Raw genomic sequence first — 21,508 nt, 5'->3', positions numbered from 1 at the left:
TGCCTTGTCATTATACAGTACAGCATATAGCTGCTATCAACCCACCTCCCTTAAATTAGAAAAGATTAACATGGTGGCTTCATGTTCAACATCACTGAACAAGAACAGTGAACTTCACTGGACACAGAGTACAGAAGGGACTCACAGGAACAGGCTAATGCTTATTTCAGAGACTTTAGGTCTGGGTTTTCAATACTTTTTTTGGGGTGATATTTTAATAAAGTCTGGAGTGGTTTAATTGTCCAAGGGAGAATTAATTTTCTTGTTTTTTATTTTTGAAGTAATTTTTTGGGCATGCAGCAAACGGCCCAGGCAGGAACGCAACTGTCCAAGCGTGGGAATTAATATAGCACAATCAATATCTTATAAATACAGGACTTGTTTGATAATGCCACAATTAGACTGTTGGCTACATAGTACATGAATATTTTTTCATATGAATCATAGTCTTAATCTTCACAGCATTGCTCAGTTTTGCTGAATGTGTAGAGTAAATAACTGCTTACAAGTTGGCTGTATTTTTCACCTGGACTCTACTCAGGACTTTTCCTGCCAGCTACTTCAAGTTGGAGTGAGCTGATGTGAGAACGCTGCAGGAAATATTCAGACAAATCCACTGTGAGCAAGATGTGATGGTGTTTACATCATGCAACCATCACATTTTCACAGTGAATGTGTGAAACAGGCTTATATCTGTTTTGCAGGACACTTCAGCTTTATGGACATTAGACCCAACCTATATTACATTGCTATTTGAAATCGTTTAAAGCACTTCACAGATACACTAGAATACTGAATCCTCTCCAAAACTGTAATTTTTTCCTCTTAGACGATATTCACTTATTTTTTTGTCTTTCATAATACATTACTCAAACACACTCTTGCACACTGTGCTGTGACCTTTGACGAGTGGATTCGTGCAATCCACAAACTGTGACTGCTTGGCTTAAAGTTCTCAAACACAAAGGAGCTTTTGTACAAGCAGCTCGCGTGAGTGACAGTCAGATGTTTTATTTTTAGGAGACATAAATTTGGTTACATGACATCATAGCTTGCTACAGACATTTAAAAAAAATCTGCTCTCCCTCTGCAACAGAGGTTTTTTATCCAATAAAAAAAAGCATTTCATTTAATGCAGCATTTCATTTGCAGTTGTAGGAACATAATTGATACGAAAGGATTAAGTTGGAGAGATGTCTTTATTTACTGGCAGTTTAATGGGAGAAAGTCAAAAAATGATTTGCTGATCAGCTAAATGAGCCCAATAAACTTAATGTCATGGCTCTAAAAGTAAACCCTGCTCTGCTTGTTTTAATTGGGACAATATTTTCTGACTTTTGTGTTATTTATGTGAGCAGAACTGTAATTATTCACAGTGGATCAGGGGTCACACGGAGCGCAAAACAAGCAAACACGATCTGTTGTAGAAAATCAGGGAGTGAAGTAAAACAATCCAGAGAGGAGTCTTTGCCATCACTCCTACAGGTCTGTCAGATGGAGACACAGAGGGGGGAGATGAAGCTTGGGAGGGACACCACAGCTTGCTGAAGGAGGACACTGTGTCCATTCAGTGAAACACGTGCTGTCAGAGCGGCTCAGTCATGGAGGGAAGTGCTGCAGTTTCACATACATCGGAAATAAAAAGATGTTCATGCACTATTCATAAAGCTGCTTTAATCAATGCTTTTTATGCACAATGGCTTACGGGATTACTTGAATGCAAAACGCTATTTCATGTAGTCAAGGTCTTCTTAACTCATTGTAAAAAGAACAATAACAAAGAAAATGAGATTTATTCTCAATGTCTCTCAAGTCACATAGTTCACACTGTCAATGTTCTGCTTTTAAATCTGCCAACTTGAAGAGCGAGAGGAAGGATTCCTGTTCTCAACTGTAATTAATTATCACATTAATCTACAGCTCGGCTCTATGGAACATTTCAGAATCTTGTAGGTTTGTCAGGTATATCGCAACATGACTTAACAATGATTTGAATCTCGTTACATACTGTTTCTCTATCCCTGGATTTGAAAGCAGGCATCTGTTTGCAAAATATCGATATCAACTAAATCTACTTAAAACTGGGGTGCAGGATATTCAAGCCCTGTTTACATGATGATTTCAGACAACAATGGTAACCAATTGTTTCGTTTTTACTTTTTGTGTACACGACTTCAGCTTTTTGGGTGCCTGAAAACACAAAGTTTTGAAAACAGGTTCCAGGTTGCAAACTTTTGAAAGCGGCAACGTCTCTGTCGTTGTGTCAACTGGCACTATGCTGTTCCTCTGAAACTGTAAATTGTTTTACACGTGCAGCTACGCTTCTAGACAATAGACATGTGCAAGAAGGTGGACTACAACAACAATGGCGGACTCCCGGGTTCTGTTTGTGAAGATGTCAATGACATGGCATGACTCCCATTCAACATTTTCTTGAAATGTACTCACTCTGTAGTTTAGGGTCACTTGGAGTAGTAACCCCACCTCATACACCGTCCACACAAACGTCCATGACTTAGTCATTGTTGTATGTTTACACCACACCGCTCATTACCAAATCATGCCTGGTATGTATACTAGTATGAGGCCGCCAAGTAAATCTTTATATCTGCAGAACACAAGAGTTGATCTGATATCTGAGGCCACATTGGTGCACCACTAGTGATGAGTTTTATCAACCAGCAAAGACTGGCTTGCCATGACTAGCGGGGAGAGCAATGTTGTGGGACCCCTATTGACAGTGAAGGCAACATAATGTAGAAGTATGGTAGATGGATTGCCAAACACAAAAAAAAGAAACATTTGAGATTCTCCATGATAAAAACGGAAACTCAGAGGAACAAAAACTGTGTAGACATTTGAAAGGATGGTAAAGACGAGAGCTCCGCAGATTTAGAAGATGATAAAATGTCTTTGTTGTGTTTAAAGTTTGTTCCCGCTGCCACATTTCTACGTCTATTTCTCTCCTCCTTTTTTCTCTAAAGCAATACCTTATCTCTGCTCGCTTTAGTGCTCTTATTACATCCTTACGCTCCGTGAAAGTTTCCTTTGATTTTGACCCAACAAGGAAACTCTGGAGCACCTGCACTGTGGTGTGGCTTATTGGGCATGTTGTCATCTTTGGACTGATTTCTTATCCCCACATCAGAAGTAGAAACTTGTTTGGTCCTGAGTAGGAGACAAATGGTTTTTAGGTAGGATGGCAACTGTGTGTATTGTATTTTTACCAGAAATTAGACATGCAGAAGTTACATGTGACCTGAAATGATTCTTTACCCTCCACCCTCCCTCATCTCACTGACATGTTTGTAAAGTAATTTGTCATGCACAACCTTCTCTTTCAAGTATCCCTTCTCTGTCATCAAGCTGTTCACCCTCTGATGAGGTTTGCTTAGTGTGTCAGAACATGCTGAGTGGTTGCTGACGCTGTAGGATTGATCTCTTTGGTCTCATGAAGGATAATGAACACATTTTATGTGGAATTTCTGGGTCTGTTAATACTATTGAAACCAACCTCTGGCGTTGTGAAATGAAGCCAATGCAAAGTGCAAAAACCTGCAGTTCCTTAAGTATCCAGGTTGTCATTTGTGGCCAGAGTACCCTGCTGATATAACCATTTGGAGCAGTCAGTTGCTCTAGTTAAACTACTGCTATAGTCAGTAAGTTTACATGCACAGTAAAGTCAAGCAATATGATTATAGCTCCAACAGGCCATTTTACGAGACCATATGGTCTTTGTCCCAGTATACAAGCAACAGGTTTGAATGGCTTTTATTGACAGAAGTATCTCTGACCTGGTAGGTGACAATATTCCTCCTTTCAGGCTGACGAGTGAAACAGAAAACTTGACGCTCACACTTTACTTTTGTTACAAATGCGATGCACACAATTCATCTAGCATAGGCTTAACTGTTATGCTGTTCGACATGTGGGTCGAAGCACGATGCAGGAACTCTGTAGTGCATGCACAGAATGCCTAGACATGTTTGGGTCCAATTGAGGCAAAAACATGCATGAGTAAATTGATCTCCAACAATATTATCCAGGTGGTCTAGTCTGACTTTGAAAAATTCAACTTTGTATGATTACAGTCGAACTAACATGTTTACATGCATTTTATAATTACAGTGTTAGTTGTACTAACCCACAATTCATCTGTTTTTTTATCTGCATGTAAAGGTACAGAATGTTATGGTTAGAGAATTGGTTAAGAGCAGCTAAATTACTTCTTGAGAATATTAAGGTTATTAACTTTTATGTACAATTCAAACCACTTTGACATGACTTGTTGTTGAAAGTTGACCTACATTTTAGTGTGCCTCGGATGACGTTTCAAAATAGAAGGGAGAGCATGCCCCAGATTTGAACCGGCAACCCTATAAGTGTGAGTTTGTGAACAGGTTTTGTGTACTTTGGGTCTTCTTTTCTTCCCATGGTTGCAAACTGTCAACTAAATAATCCAGAGCCTCTGTGCAAGAAGTCAGAGATGGCAGGCAAGTTCAAGCCATGTTTGACTTGGACGTCTTTCAGTTGTGGGCCCCTAATCAAAACAAACACACACACACACGCGCACACACACACACACACAAACACACACACAAATGCGTGTACAAACACTGCTGGTTTAGTTAAGAGCAGGTCAAGCATTTGGATCTTCATGGGAACTGTCATGGGAGGAAAGCCTTAATCGAGCAAACTTACGAGAAAGAGGTCCCATGAAAACCAGTCAGATTGCAAGAATTCAAAACTGCATTTAAACCCACTGTGATACAGTAAACAATTACCATTAACACTCATTTGATGCTGGGACCTGGAACTTGCTCAACTATTCAGTGGGAAGAGAAAGGTTAAACAAATAAACTCTGTGGTAAGCCGCAGTTTCCTTAGCAACTGGTAATTGTTTGTCAGAGAGGTTGTGACAGCTGCTATGGCAACAGTGAGTTCCTCAATAACAGGAAATGAGGAGGTTGTCTGTTTATGAGGATTCAATGTGATCATATCCTTTAATAGACATGAAAGAAAAGTAAAGATTTGAGTTCATTCTCGGCAAGTGTACATGTGTTTGCAAAGAACTCTGATTTTGATTCAATCTTAAAAAAGTTATTTTTTTGTTAGTACATCTCTCCATTCATTTATCACTGTATATAAAACAGAATATACCTTTGTCATCACACATTTCAAAACAAGATTACAATATCAAGAAACAAAGATCATGAATGGATCATTAAAGAAGTCTTAAGGAAGGAACAGAGTAGCTAACATGGTTGCTCATAATGTGGTATACATGTTGTTTAGCCTTTCTAAATTGAAACTAAACAAGTTAAAGTTTCAGGAATCAGTCAAAAAGGGAGTTTCCCTGCTTGCACCCTGCAAATGTCAGCATGTCCAGCTAACTAGCTTACATCCTATTTTGAGAAGGTTAAAGGTTAAAAACACATTGGTGAATACACATTTAAAGTAGTTACACATTGAAAATAGCACATACTGTAAATCTGTGAATTACATGTGTGATTAAACAAACAAGCGGCCTGCTGCTTGGTTGCTTTAGATAATATATTTTACCCAGGGGTGCCTCTATACCATCAACATCTGGTTTTGCTTGCAGTATTTAGCTTTACAGTTTTCTCAAGAGCCCTATTTTCATACCCTTAGATTTATTAAACATACTTGCCTATTTGTTCCACTGTAACCTGCTTCACATCATTTATAACTGACTGAAGAGAAACATCATATTTCATTCACAACTATGTAGTCTGTCTCGGGATCGCAGTCACAGCTCCACATTCATGTTACTATCACAGGGTCAGATATTTTACATGTTTACAGATACTTCCTGGTCACTCACTGCCTGTTTGTTGTTTACGAACACACTCCAAACCTGTTTATTTGCTCATTTTAGAACCACAGTTTTACGCTACCCCTTTAAATGTACTTAGAAAAAAAAGGTTTGCTGGAATTCATTGGCTGAATGGCACCCAGCAGGAGGGTATTCTGGATCTTATTGTTTATTCAAAAGAGGATGACTCCAATTTTCCACAAACAAATGCTTTGCATAAATGGCCGTGGGCCTGATGATGAGATAATATTTTGAATGAAAGCACAGTGCAAATCTGTTCAGAGTAAGACTGTAAAGAAATACCACACTGATTGATAGAATTAGTGGCATTCTGTTTTGCACCACTGATTGCAAGTCCTCAAGCAGAACTCGGAAAACATCTTCTTCATACAAATTTTTCTACTTATACCATTAAAGGTTTACAGCATTTGTTCTAAAAGTTGAAAGAATCAATATTTTCATATTCAAATAAAGAAAGAAAATTAGAATGGCCCATACCAGTGGTAGAAAAGAGGCCTCAGACAATGAGCTCTTTACACAGTTTCCCTCCGCAGTAGCTTGGAGCTACTTTTAGTGTCTTTCAGCACCATGTTTTGGTTATAACACAACCACAACAACTCTGTATTTGCATACTGTACACAACCTGCCCAGTGAACAGCACAGAGAAAACATTAGTCGCTGGTTAATGGTACCAATGACCCTGTCTACAGCGATGTATAGCCTAGCTTTCATACCTGCACTCTGAATTTCCTAAGTAAAGGGGCCGAGCTGTCGGGCATCTCCTGTGGCAAATACTGTACTATCGACTAGTACTTTGAATTACCTCACTTCAAAAATAATTATCTCTTTAAATGACTTTCATGGTGTAAAAACAGTGAAATGCTAATAAATGGAGATATATATTTTTGATACTACTTGAACACCACTTGTATCACCGTGTAGACTTCCCAGCCAACTTTTCTGATTGCTACTCAGTGCAATCACTGGATTCCATTTGTATCCACAAACCACAAATAGACAGCCGAACTGTGTCAAAAACACTGTCAGATAAATATTTACACTTTGTTTGGCTTAGAATTGGCTTTCCCCAAACCTCTGCAAGTTATCCAAAGACACAATCCCTTCTTTGTTGCCCTCAACTTATCCTGCTGCTTTCAGACACTAAATCAAGTTGCTCTCCTCTACAGCCCTCAAGGCATCTGCCGTTTATTTAAACCAGCAGACAAACCTTCTTCCATTAACCTCCATCCTCCACATACGTAGATCATACCACTTTTCAGTAAAAGGTGTCAAGTATCTCCTGACCATTGCTCTGTAATTTAGCACCTGTTGACAGTCTCTCGGTTGTTCGTGACTTTCCCTGTGGTACCTCCAAAGCTCTGAACGTGTGCTCCATTAGAGCCTTGGAGTGGCTGCGATGTCAACCCATGCTGCTTTCTTTTGGCACCAATGAGCCTATAAAAGTAAAGAGAGGTTCTTCAAAGAGATGTATATACATTTAGAAATGTAAATGGACACACATTTATGCAAGCATGGGATTTTCAGTTAGACTCATTTGTCAGTTTGAAGGAACTCAGTGGGTCTTGTCTCACCTCGTTGTAGACTTGGCACACATTCAGGACAATCCCAAGTCTAATAGCATTTCCCGCTGAGCAAAGTCATGCCTACTTTCTCTTCTTTTTCATGGCCTCTTTAAATAATCTTTTGCAGTAGTTGAACACATGGTGGACTGCTTCTTCAGGGCCCTCACTTTGCACAAAGCTGGCTCATGAATCTATCTTGTGCAACACTTGGAAACCATTTGTATGTCAAAGATTTGTTACAGTGCCAAGATGGGCTTTGACGCTGGAGTTCAGGAGCAGAGTCTGCGGAGAACGCACAGATTTTGCTTCAGGTTCAAGATGACAAAAGTATTCTGTTAAATAGCTGCAGAGATTCTATCTTTTCTAATTTGGAGGCAATACTAGTTCCATATTTGGAAGGAATTTGTTAAATTAAAAGAAAAAATTGACATTTTTGAAAAAGTGTTGCAACACAACGTTCTCCCTTGCTGAGAATGAGATGAGGAGATTAAAACCGTCCCCTAGCTCTGCATTGACTATGGAGCAGGAGGCAGGAGAGATCTTAAGAAAGCAGTAAAGTGGTGGTGTTTCAATTCAGTGGTGATTCTAGAGTCTGTTTGGGCAACAGGGGGCTCCTCCAACCAGAGTTTATCACTATTATGTTATAAATAACCTGAAAAAATCAAAGACAAATGTAAACATATTCTTAATTTCCAAACTTCACATGAGCATTCAAAATACAATTAGAAAGAACATTTAAAAAATTGTAGTTTAAAGATAGAATTACAATAAACGCTAAAAATGTCAAAGACCAGTCATCATAAAATAATGCTAGAGGAAGTGTCAGAATTAAGTTATCCTGTAAGAGTTTTGTGAGTTTTGCAACCACATATACAAACTGACTTTTTTAAGAAGTTGGATCATCCATTTAAAATATATTTTTAACGGATAATGTGGGCGTAAAGGAACTGCCAACAAGAACCAAGAAGACACAGCAAATGACCATTATTATGTGAGTAGTTCCTCCACTTCAACTTGTCACTTTTACATTTCACCTTGCACAAGAAGAATGAGCCTTTAAATTGAAGGCCGATACGACACCCATTTAGCTATTTGTTGTTCCTCTCTGCTTCCAGTTTCTATGCAAAGTCAAACCTTCCTGTAGGAAAACGGCTAAAAGGAAAACAAGACAGAATCAAACTTTCCCCCTCAATGGTGAACTAAACTTTTAGGAGGATCACCACACACACTTTGACAAGGTTAGAAGGTCTCCACAGCAAGTCTGGAAATTTCTCTTGCAGGGACTCCCCAATCCAAGTGGCTGTCCTCATCCACCGCTCCCAGCAGGCAATTTTCATCACACAGCGGTTTTCTTTTGATTCTTTTAAAAGCTGCATGGTTGGTTTCCATTTCAGCCTGAAAGTGCACTTAAATCCTGATTATTGTGCGCAATGCTCGACCAAATGGGTTTTAAATAGTTACATTTCTGTCCCGTAAATGCCACATAAAGTCCACTTTAATCAATCACAAGTCTAATGATTCACAAAGTGCTCTAAAATTACATGCTCGTGCGTTCCCTCTCCTCTTAAGTCATGTTAAGGAGAGGCGGCAGGAACGGTGACCAGTGACAGATTGTAAATTTCAATCCCTTCATGATTATTTAATAACTATGTGTAGTTTATTAGGGTGATAAAACATAGGTTGGGCTTTATTAATCACATCATGTCACACAAATACGGGTTTTCTTCACACACAATGGAAAATGATTGGCAGAATGGACGCATTTTGTGTAGTTCTTTTGTTTGGGTTCTGACAATCAGTTAACACAACGGAAGCAGTATGGATGTATTCAGAAGTTAATGGACCAGCTGTGTATGCAGTAACACCCACAATTAAAGCCATTAATGGTACTTAACTCAATCAAACTTTACCCTGAAGGAATGAGTTTTTCTAAATCCTCTTGTTTGATGCAACCAATTACGTTATTATTATTGGCTCACGCTTTCCCATGTGCTGTTTTTAGTCCATTTTGGGTTCAATGTCTGCATGCTGGAAAATATTCTCTATATGATGTGTTCTGTGCAGTTGGAAAGTAAATGGAAACAAAGAGAGTTCTGTGGCTCATTGGTGGAGTCGGTCGTCTCTCAGCAGGAAGGTTCGACAGCTCCTGTCACATGTCGAAGTGTCCTTGTGCAAGACACTGAACCCCAAATTGCTCCCGCTGCTACACCAGCGGTGTGTGAATGTATATGAATGGATTAGTAAGCAACCTCTGCCATCAGTATGTGAATGCGATATGAACATATAAGTATGACCTGCGGTGTACAGAAGACAAAAGCACTATACAAGCTCTCAAGTCCATTTACCATTTCGTGAGATTTATACTTAAAAACTGTTGGAAAAGCTATTGGCCTGTCCTTTGGGCAAAATCTAAGAATGCAGTGGATTTCAAATTACAGTCAGAGATCCATTTATCATCCAGAGTGGAAGTCTGTGTTTCCATAAACCCTTCTAAAGTTGGTTTAACAGCTGAAAGGTATTATACTGTAGAGAATTGGCATGGCTGAGGGTTTGAAACTGACTAAATGAAGGCATGAGTTATAACAGAAGAACGGAAAAAACTGGACATTTTATGTTTCTGTGTCCCTCGTGCACCATCTAATTTCAAATCCACAAACCGTAATTCTTGTGTTTTGCAGTTTTTAACGCTAATGAAATACACAACGTTTCAAATAATTTATGGAACCTTGAATCCAAATGTGTATATTTTGCTTCCAAATTTATTTCAACAAGTATGGTGGGTGGCCGCCTTCTGTTTAAGTTAGTTGTTGCTCAGTTCTTCCCGTTCATCCAGGACCAGTAAAGCAAGAATGGTCCAAAACTGTGTGATTTTGTGCAGTAATTCAAAACATACACACAAAGATGGTTATTTTGCATCAAGAAAATCTTCTACAGTTGAGTGTGAGTCCTGCATTGTGTTTATTTGGTTGTCAAGGTTTTGGGTTTCAAGCTTTAAGTTATTGGTCTGACAGTACGCAGATCAGGAAGGCTCACCTCACGGGAACCTTTCCTGCCTCTGACTCTATTGCATTAAGCTCAAATTGGATAAAGAAAGCCCCAAATCTGCGCTGAAGATTTGGTAATTTCCGTGAATGATGCAGTCCACATGTGGCAGGTCAACAAGGACCCCGAGTGCGCTGTGTGTTTTAGCGAGGGATCGAGATGTTGCACTGAACAGAGCACCAGAAAACGAGGAGTGTTTTGAAGTGGGTGTAGATGTAAACAGAACCTGACAAAGTTTAATGTGCAAATGGATCCATCGTGTTGTGTGTTTGACATTCAATTATCCAGGAAAGTTTGAATGCACATGTGTGCTCTTTTTGCTTGATGACACCATCATTTACATCAGGGATGTGTTTTTTTTTAAAATCTTTTTAAACCACTGTGCTTGCACATGGGGGATAAAAACAGAGGAAGGAGGGAAAAGGACGCACAAACTGTACACAATGAGAGAAATCTGAAAAAATAAAGATGGCACATGAAGTTATCACATTACAGAATCACAGAGCCTCGATCTGTCTGTTTTTCCACTACTATGTACAACCCCATGCTTCAGCATAATGGCAAATCCAAACCTTGGCAGCCCTAAAGATGTCATGTTACTTCCCAGCTACAATAAAGTAAATAAACAGTGAAGAGCAAGCTTATGTAAAACATAAGTGTAGAGCAACTGATCAGCCTCAAAAATCCTCACAACATTTTCCTATAAACATTGCAGTATAATTTTTCCCAGGAAAAAAACTCCTGTCTTGCATGGACTTAAAAAAATCCTGTGGTTTTCCAAGGTAAATTTTATCTTGGACCCAATCACAGAGTTTTTGTGGAAGGGGGATTTTTGAGCCACAACACTACGCCACGATAAGTAGACTGTTCCACCACAGGGCAGTGAAAAATCAGAACACTAATAGCACGTTGCTTCTATAACCGTACGAACCTAGAGACATATTTGCATCTGGTGCAGGAAATATTCACCTCACGTCAACTCTCTTTCCTGTACTGCCTTCAAATCCACCAATAAGAGATGTGGTCATTTTTTTACATTTCTGCTTTAAAATGTGTTTTAACCGTAAAGAGGCTCTTCAGAGTCTAAAAAAAAGTGAGAGCTGATAGAAATAACTTGGAATGCTGCTCGTCTGAGAAAGCCGCTTCACCCTGGCAACCGCCTCCCCATAACACAAACAGGCCCCGATTCACTCGCCAGGCAAATAAAAGGCGTACGCAGGAAAAATGTTTTCTCAAGTGATAGGCTCCAGAGGGTCCCTGTGGTGGGTTTTCACTATGTGGGAATGCTCTGTGACCACTGAAGAGATCTGTGGAATAATATCAGAGTAACAGATGGGGTCCTGTTGGTGCCCGGGGGTTGCTTTCCAGCTGTTGTCTCGAGCGCTAGAAGTGAGACTGGCATAAAAAAAGTGTTAAACAGCAGACTTCAGAAGGAACTAAATGAAAGTGACTAAAATGATACAGCAACTTCTGTTCATAATATTTTTTTTTTTCAAAAATTAATAAAGTTAAGCTGTACTTTCCCAACTCAATTACAAAATGATCCAGTAAAGTCATAGTTTTCACATGATGTCACACACTAATGGAACCGCCTTGTGAGAAAGAAAGACTTCCTTACTGCTGCACCCTACATAGAATTTGTCGGTCTCAGTCACCACCTACGTGTTTTAACCATTTTTTTTTTTTTATTAACCAAAAACAGTTGTCGCTCAGTTGGGTGCGCAGAGGAGGAGAAAAGCTAAGGTTTTACTTCTACAGAATCCCACATTAGAAAGGACAAACAGAGCGGAGTAGATTGTGAATTAGACACCTTAAGGGAACAAAAGAACCTGCCAAATGTTGTTTAACTTGAGCAAAATATTACTACCTTTTAACTAACACTACAGCCTCAGAAGACTGACTGAAAGTGACAGCTGACAGTGATCCTGATACGATCGTTGGATAACATTAACAAGTTGTAGCTACTTAGCGTGCTTTAATGACAAAGACTTTCTTGCCCTTCACTTCACAAATGTCATGAGTTGTTCTTGTTTGGTTTAGTATTAGTAATTGCCTCATGCATCATTGCAAACTCCCTGACGTAGTGTTTCCTGTTTTATTTTGTAAGTTCTTGTCTCTTGTGTGTCTTCCCCTATTTTGCTTCCTGCCTTTGTGTGTTTCCCGTTTAATTGCCTGCCATGCCCTCGTTAGTTTCACCTTTTCACCAGCCTGTTGTCTCCTTTAAACATACACGTTTCACATTTTCTGTGTCAGCTTCCCTGCACGTAACCAGCCAGTTTTCCCTTTTACTTTGCCAGTTCATTGTGTAAGTTTCAGCTGCTGATCGTCAACTCTTTGCTGTATTTCTATATCAGGATCTTTTGTCTGTATACCTGCCATTCTAAAGTTTTGTATCGGTTGTTGCTGCATTTCTTTTTTTACTGCATCAGCCTGCCTGTAGATAAATTGTGCCTGCATTTGGGTCCAGTTTCCCTACTCACCTACAGCTGGTGACACATTGACCCAGCCACACAAAATACATAAAGCTGTCCATAGTTTTGTAGACTTTCATCCAAAAAAATAAGAAAACATAGACGGATAGATTGTAAATCAAAAATACCTTGCAGAAGTTCCACATAGTGTTCAATGGTGGCAACTTTACAAAGCTTTTTTTTCCCTTCCAGGCCTCCACGCCAGTCACATGACATGAATGGCACCTCTGAACATTTTTTTTAAATGTTATATTAAAGGTTAATTATGGGGCTTTTTTATGCATTTATTGTAGAAATAGGACAGTGAGTCGGAAATCGGGAGAAGAGAGAGAGTTGGGAAAGGAGCCACAGGTTGGAATTGAACCCAGGCCACCTGCTTGGAGGACTATAGCCTTCGTACATGGGACACACAAACTAGTCACTAGGCTACCAGCGCCCTGAAAACTATGAATATCAGTGCTTAATAGTATATATTTCATAAATAAAAGATAATATGACCTCCATTTAGAAAAACTCACAGGTCATCCAAATTAAAAATGTCCCGAGCCATAAGATTAGTCTATGGACAAAATTGACAAAAAATTTGGGGAGCAGCACAGCTAGTAATTCTATTTACAGAATTACAGAACAGAATTACGTGTACAGAACAGACAACCAGTAGACCGTGAGGAGTTATTTGCTTTTTGATTATAGTTCTCCATCTTCAGATATTTTCTTTTATAGTGGGAGCATTACTTGACAGTCAATTTGTGCACAGTGGAATTACTTGTTGTATGATTACAGTTGTCTGTGTATGTCTGAATTCTTTGGGAAATGACTGTAATTGGAGTTCAGCTTGAAGTGCAGCCCGTGTCAACAGAACACCGTCTAGTTTGTCAACTGTTAGTACATTCTTCTCGTTGTCATTGTTGCCTTCCTGCCATCATCTCGTTGAGTTGACATTCCTGTCATCTCTCATCCTCCTCCACAATTGACTACAAGCTGCTTGCAACACATCAGCTCAGCACCCCTCCTCGCATGTTTTCCATCTCAGTATGGCGGGCTGCACACTGAGTCCATTGTGCACAAAGGGGCTTTGCCTATTTACTAGAAACTGCACAATGAGGACACTGCAGTGACCTCAGGAGGTGTGGATGGGTGTGTATTGTGTATTCATGTTGGACATACACCTAAAATATAAAATTTGACATAGACTTTCGAATTTACCAGGCAAACCAGAAGAAAAAAAAAAAAAAATGAACACACTGGAAGCTTAATTTTTGCCTTTTTTTTCCTCCAACTTGTGCATCTGTGAACCATTTTCTCAGCATGCTTGAGTGCACAGTGGTTCCAGTATTAGATCATTGATTTTATATCTGAGCTCAATTGAAGATTTAGTTGGAGTTAGTCACAACTGGTTTCTTTAATTGGTTTTTAAAGCTCTTAATGGTCTTGCTCCCACCTATGTGCTTTAAACTTATGAACCCACTAGAGCCCTAAGGTCTTCTGGAAGTGGTCTTCTAGTTGTTCCCAGCGTCTGAACTAAAACCGACGGTGAGGCATCTTTTTATGAGTACGGCCCCCACGTCTGTGGAACAGTTTACCTGGAGACCTGAGGCCAGAACACAATATCATTTCACGTCTTAGTCTTTTTAGTGATTTACATATCGTCTTGTTCTATTTTATTTTCTGGATTAGCTTAAATGTTCTGTTACCTTATTTATTATATTATGTTTTTATTCATTCAACTAATTGTCAGTTAGTGATTTGATCAGTCTGTCAGTACCTGTTTTTATCTAGTTATTTCTTACCTTGTTTATGGATTGTGGGGTGGGGGTGGGGGGTGGGGGGTTGGGGGTCATGTTGTTGCTGCTTGTTTTATTTTTAAGTAAAGTACATTGTGCTACATCGACATAGGAAAAGTGCTATACAAACAAAGATTGATTGATTGATTAATTGATTGGTGCAACCTAGGAATGACAGTAGGATACCTCAAGGGGGGGGGGGGGGGGGGGGGGGGCATCTGATAGCACGCCCTCTCGTTGCCCTGCTAAGCGTGTTTTGTATTATTTCTGTGGAAACCAAAGTTTGTTAGAAAAGTCACTAAAGAAAAAGAATAATCTGTCGAGTGAAAACAGAAAGCGAGAAAGAGGAAGACGAGTAAGCGTCGGGAAACTGGTACACATTAAAGGGACGATTGTTGATTGGAGGGGCCCCCCAATGAATTTTTGCCTCGGGCCCCAACCGACCATAGAATCGCCACTGAAGACAACAACAGGAGCATAAGAGCCAAAAGAGTCAAGTTTTCTCTGAGTTTTATCCCAAAGCCTTCCAGCTGGCTTAAGAGTACAAACGTACAAAAACTTGAATCGACTGCCAACTTTTCCTTTTAAAAACTACCAAAGCCCAAACATTTTTCCATATGAATCTTTTATTCTCTCATTCATTCACCTCTGGCCTTGACACTCTGTAGATCCTGTAGGTCTATATACTGAATTAAATATGCACAGTGGAAACCTGCAGCAAAGAGCGGAAAAACAGGAAAGGGTGACAAAAGAGGGAAAACACGTAGGAGAGAAGTGTTGATTAGGAGCCAGACATTCAGTGTGATTGGTGAAACAGCTGCTTCCTCCCCGTCTGAAAGGTGTGGCTGAACATTACGTAAGAAATCACACTCGCACACGCACATTTTTAAAAGTTACACTGGGATGTGCATCTGATTTATATTTGCCTCAGATACCACAGAGAGGACGACGAATCCCAGCAAAGATGTTCCAGATAAACATTAGTTCAACTAAAAGTAAAAAAAAACAGACTTTGAATGTCAGGACTGCAGTCTCCAGATTCTGCTGAGACAGTATTTTTCATGCCTACCAGGCACAATATTTGTGAGTCAAAATGGTTGTTCAAACTAAATTTTTTAGCACCACACAATGCACAATGTCTGGCTACACATTGACCTTGAACGTTAACGTTAGCAGCAGCTCAGCTCGCAACCTTAGAAGACTCGCAAAAGATATTCGGAGTCTTTTATTGAACAGGAAAAACCTTGATGTTTTTACCAGTATTAGTCAGTGCAAAGTCATGGTTGAGGAACACTGAAAGAATCCAAAACACAGAAACTAGCCTTTCATGTACAAACAAGCCCCCCTTGACTCCTGCAATAACTTAGGAGCATTCAGCAGGCACTTATTTTAAGATTTAACTGTTTTATTCCATGTTTTTACCTGTTTGAGCACAAGGTCCATTTGCTTGGTGAAGACCTGTGACAATAATTTGTCTCCTGATGAAAACCTTAAAAACTTGTTTTATAAAGTTAAGAGCCTACCACCCAGTTGATCTTGCTTTGCAATGTACATATGCGGATAAAAAAACAAACAAACAAACAAACAAGGAGCTTTTTGACGGGTGAAATTAGGCTACATCCAGTTTGTGTCTTCTCCACTGGTGCCTCCAGTTATCTGTTTTATCTTTGTCCTGACTTTAACGGACAAGATAGCGGATCGACAATAAAAGCAACCATTTTTGTTTACCTTCTGATCTTGTCTACGAAATGTTTTGGATAGCTTAAACAGGGTTGAGCCCCAAACAAAGCTTACCCTTATTGCCACTGGACCCCAATTAGCCTTGTCATTTAATGTGATCACACCTCTGTGAGGTAACCTGAAGAGGCAGCTGGTCTCTTTGAGTTACCGATATCTGCTCGTTTTGGCTGAAGCATGATAAAAATCCCTTCATCATGGGCTGGGCAGGCCCTGAGGGACCAGTGGGAGAGATCGAGGGATACAGAGGAATCAGAGCGTAGGAGACAGGAGGGAGGGAGGTCTTGGCTGGAGGCCCGGACGGTGGCAGCCTGCCAGGGTTTCTTGTCTCTCTGATGTGAAACAGCAGACGATCCACCTGTGCGGAGTGATTGTTCATGTGGGGTAGAAAGGGAGAAAGACTTTGGGCTGTCTGGGTAGCAAGGAGGTCCTGGGGTTCAAATGTTCCATCTTCCTATCGAAAAAAGTGTTGCAATGTCGTCCTCATCACATTTCAAACTGAAGATCATCTGGCTGTGATCAGGCAGAGACAGGGAGGATGTTATGAGTAGAAAGAGGGAGAGACCGACTGGATGTTTTGTGATTAAACACTCACATCTGCTGCCGTGGACCTATTTGACTCCAACTGTTATCACTTATAATTACCAATATTACCGTTGTAATTGCTGATATTACTGATCTGTCCATCTCTCTCTTTCTGTCTCTCCCTGTATTTCATTTCCTTTCCAAATAGTAGATTGCTGTTCACCAATGAATTCGGTTCTGCTCGTGGTTTGAACCTTGTTACATCTTTTTTCCACTGATCCCAAGTCTTATTCCTAAGGGAATTAATGTTGGATCTTCATAAATATTATTACAAAGACATTGGTAGATTTGCTGTACATGTAAAGTGTGATAAGAGATCACTTTTTGACATCTGCTTCTAACCTATAAAATCCCTTCACACACAGATATCTGCCACATTAGACCTGTTAGAATGAGTTTTTGAGTTGAGACAACATCTGTAGGTTTGGAAAAACCATTGGGGGACGTTTAAGGATGAGGATACAGATGGCTTTGTCTCTGCGACAAGGAGGACAATGCTCATAAAGCCCCTGACGCCTTTTACTAATAGGCAGGATCTGATGTAACTGTACTGTTAAACCAGAGTTATGCAAACACCAGGCTTGTGACGACACATGTGTGATTTATGTTATTAAGAGGAAACCTCCCATCAAAACTTTTGTTGAATTAGACACTTGGCTTGAGTGAAAGGTATTGGAAAAATTATAACCATAACTGCAGAGAAAAATGTCTTAAACCCCATAATCTCCGAAGATCAATGAGCGTCCTAAATAATTACAAGTTAATTACCAGGAGGCGCCTCAATAATTAATTTATCCTGGTTAACTGAATGGGAAACACAACAGGGTTTCCCTGGCAGTCCCTCGCTAACAGGGGACATCCTGGGTTCAAAGAGCTCATATACAGCTGCTTCATAGTGTCAGAGTCAGACTGACAGTTTGTGTTGTTTATGATGAAGCATGGTTACACACTTGATTAAAAGACCTGGGAAAACCTTTTTTTCTTAATCAGATCCTTACAATGAAGTTTGGTATACAACTTGAAGAAATGTTAAAAAGTTGTATTTATGTTCAAATTAAGATTTTCTTCTCTTTAACTGGCTCTGGTGCTCCAATCAGGATTCAGCATTTTTTTTTTAAGTATCTGAAGACCTATGGTCTTATTTTTCCTCATTTGCCACGATACTCTCATTTGAAATGCATCAAATCCTCATCGATTATACAGACTATATATATATATATATATATAAAGTTGAAAGTTGGATAACACACTTAATTTTCTGTATGGATCAAAACACTCTGCATGAAAATAAAACACGCAAATTTGCGCTTCTTTTTATAACACTTATTATTTTGGGGAAATTCATACGCTAGTGCCTAAAGAAAAAACAAGTGTTGACGCCTCATGAATCATTCAATCCTAATATACCCAAAGTTATAGACTAATACGTGTTTTATTTTCATGCAGAGTGTTTTGATCCATACAGAAAATTAAGTGTGTTATCCAACTTTCTTGATCAACACAGGAATCTTTGCCATTTCTGTCACCTATTAAATATACCCCAAACTGTATAATTTTAAACAACTGTCAACTGTGGAAGATTTTTTCCAAATGAACATAAAAGTGCAGTGTTCTAACAATGACATTATATCCATGTACAGTATGTTTAGGTCATAAAGGCAAACCACTACGGGAATGAAAAGTGACTTCTTTATAGAGACTAGCCTACCAGGGAAAGTGACAAAGAGATCCCAAGAGACTCGTCCTGGTTCCATTAAAGTCACCCCTGCATTCCCTCTATTAAAATATGTCTGGTTTGGTCACTTCACTGAAGCTTTCGGACATCTGGTAAATAGTTTTACTCCATGGAAACATTCACAGCCCCAGTATGAGAGCTCTATTTAGGGAATACTGTAGATGGTGGAAATATTGTTTTATGAAGTGAGACAAAGTCTCCCTCACCTCACGAAGAGGAAATGGTCCAAAGGAAAAGAGAGACATAGGGAGGAATTGATATCCCCCTTTTTGGAAAAGCATTTCTGAAAGATGTTATGTAAAGAGAGGAGAGAGTTCTATATGTGACACCTTTAATGCAGAGTACTTCCTCATCTTAGCTGGACTGTGTTCTTTCCAAAGGGATCTGTTTATTGGCCTCCTGAGAATCTACAGCATGTTCTTTATGCGGTCTTTCTTAGCCCCCAATGTCTACTTTTAATGTCTCTTAGTGTGAACATAATTTGGGCAGTTCAACCAAACAGGGATTGGTTTTTCTCTTAATGTATTATTTAGGAATATTAGTAGAATTATTGCACAATGTCCACAGCCACACAAGCACCTGTAGAAGGTTGTACTGAAGCAACGTTAAACTTGGCATGCTAACATACTCACTATGACAATATAAATATGTAGAAGTATAAAATGGTTTTTTTTATACAACCAGTGTCTCAGGGAGGTAATGTTTTCCATTTCTTTTTTTGTAATAATCTGGGAGCATTGTCAAGGTCCACTTATCAAGTTGACATTTTCCAGAAAACTCACATTGAGTAACTGGTTAAGTTACTGTAACTGCTAAATGTCTGATTATGTTTGTTGTTAAGATATGTGCAGATATATCACAGGCTTTTGGATATTTTTGTAATTCAAAGTGATAATAACTGTCTGATTTTTTAATTGTTCAACTATATTGTTCATGAGACACTAACAACCTATTTAACCTTACTGGACAATACAATTTAAACACCTTGCCCCATTTATCCTAAATGTTAGCATCAGCTGCCTGCTAGTTGTTTCATGCTAACCCAGTGTTTGAAGGTATCTACAACTAATAGGTCTTCCAAATTTTGAGTTAGTAGGAACTCATTAAGCTAGCACCTGAAATTGACAGAAAATTAAACACAAAACTTATGTTTCATGGTTTTAGAGTAACAAAGTATGAGATAACTGTGCTACAGAAGCTAAAAGCTAGCAAGGGAAAGTTGTAGTACTTTGGCAGCTACTTTAACAGCAACTCTCATTCAAAATTGAAGAAGAACAAATAATAGGAATGACTTAAAACAAAGTATGTATTTATTAGCTTAAACTAAGTGGGCCTGACTACTCATTTGTGAGCTTAAAACTTCCCACAGGAGCTGACAACTATATACTTTGAAAGTCCTGCGTGACTAATGTAGCCTGTAACACATGGTTTCATTTGGCAGTCTCCATCACAGGAGTCCGAGGTGCTTGGCCCTGCCATAACTGATGTGAAAACAATAAAGAATCCACATGTAGGCGGCTATGTGATGTAATATCAACTGACATCTGTTTGGTTTCCAGGCAACGTTCAACTCCCTGGGCGCAGCCCAAGTACAACGGTCAGAGATGTTTCCACAGTGAAATTAATAGTGACCAAATGTGGGAAAAATGGGGGTTTATTAAAATGAAGATGTGATTAAAATGATGAAACAGCCGTGCAACTTTCAAACTCGCGTATGAATGAGCATGCTACTGTATCTGTAATAAAATGAAATGTTAAGGCATTTTTTATAAGTGAGGCAAGACTGAAACTGTCCAGTAGTGTGAAGTCATTCTTTCAGCTGTCAGTCATTATGTTTGGATAGGAGTGTCAGTGTTGCCTCAGTGTACTCATAAAGCTTCTACCCTCCAGTCATTTTAGTCTAGTTATTGTTCCTTTAGCTGTTTGAAGAATGTGTGAGTGTCACTCTCAACCTCAAACGATACAAGATAATCCCCTTTAGAGACCTGTCACTGAGTGTGCTACTTGTTAACTTGTTTGTCGGCAGTGCATGAGGTACTCCAAGGACATGTACAAAGCAGCAAGAACACTTGAAAGTATAATGTCAAATTCAAAATTAAACTACAATCGTAAACATGAACAGAGATCAATTGCTACCTTTGCAGCAGTCTAAAAATAGTGTTTTTTGGGGAAAAAAGTATCCTAATGACATGCTAAATAAAACTAAGGATATTCTGAATTAAAAGTTATTAAACACACTTTATTGCTCTCTTATAGTTCTGTGTATGACCTACTATGCGGAGGTATGGGGTAACACATACAGCACAAGGCCAAAACTAATTCTACTTTTAATTCAAAAGAAGAAAGCAATGAGACTTAAAAATCGATCAAACTATTATAAACCTACCATGCACCGTTTATTAATTGTCAGGCTCTAAAATTCTTTGATTTAGTTGAACTTAAAACTGTCCAAATAATGTACAAAAAAAAAACGTTTAGTTGAAGCACCAAAAGGAGAAGAAATGGCCGCTGAAGTGGAATTACGTTTAGTTTTTCTACATCAACTACACCAGAATTCATAGTTGTTTTTCCAGCAGAGCATTTCTATGTGTCTCATTTTTAAAACCTGTTAACAATAACAAGTAAATTACATTCAGCTTTGAAACACCTGACTGTAATAATAAGGAACACCTCATATAACTTTTTTCCCTCCATGCAGCACTGATGATGATATAACAGTGCTTTTCTGCATCTTA

This window comes from Labrus bergylta, chromosome 18 (assembly GCF_963930695.1).
Source record: "Labrus bergylta chromosome 18, fLabBer1.1, whole genome shotgun sequence".
Taxonomy (NCBI): Eukaryota; Metazoa; Chordata; class Actinopteri; order Labriformes; family Labridae; genus Labrus; species Labrus bergylta.
Note: the sequence above shows the minus strand (reverse complement) of the source record.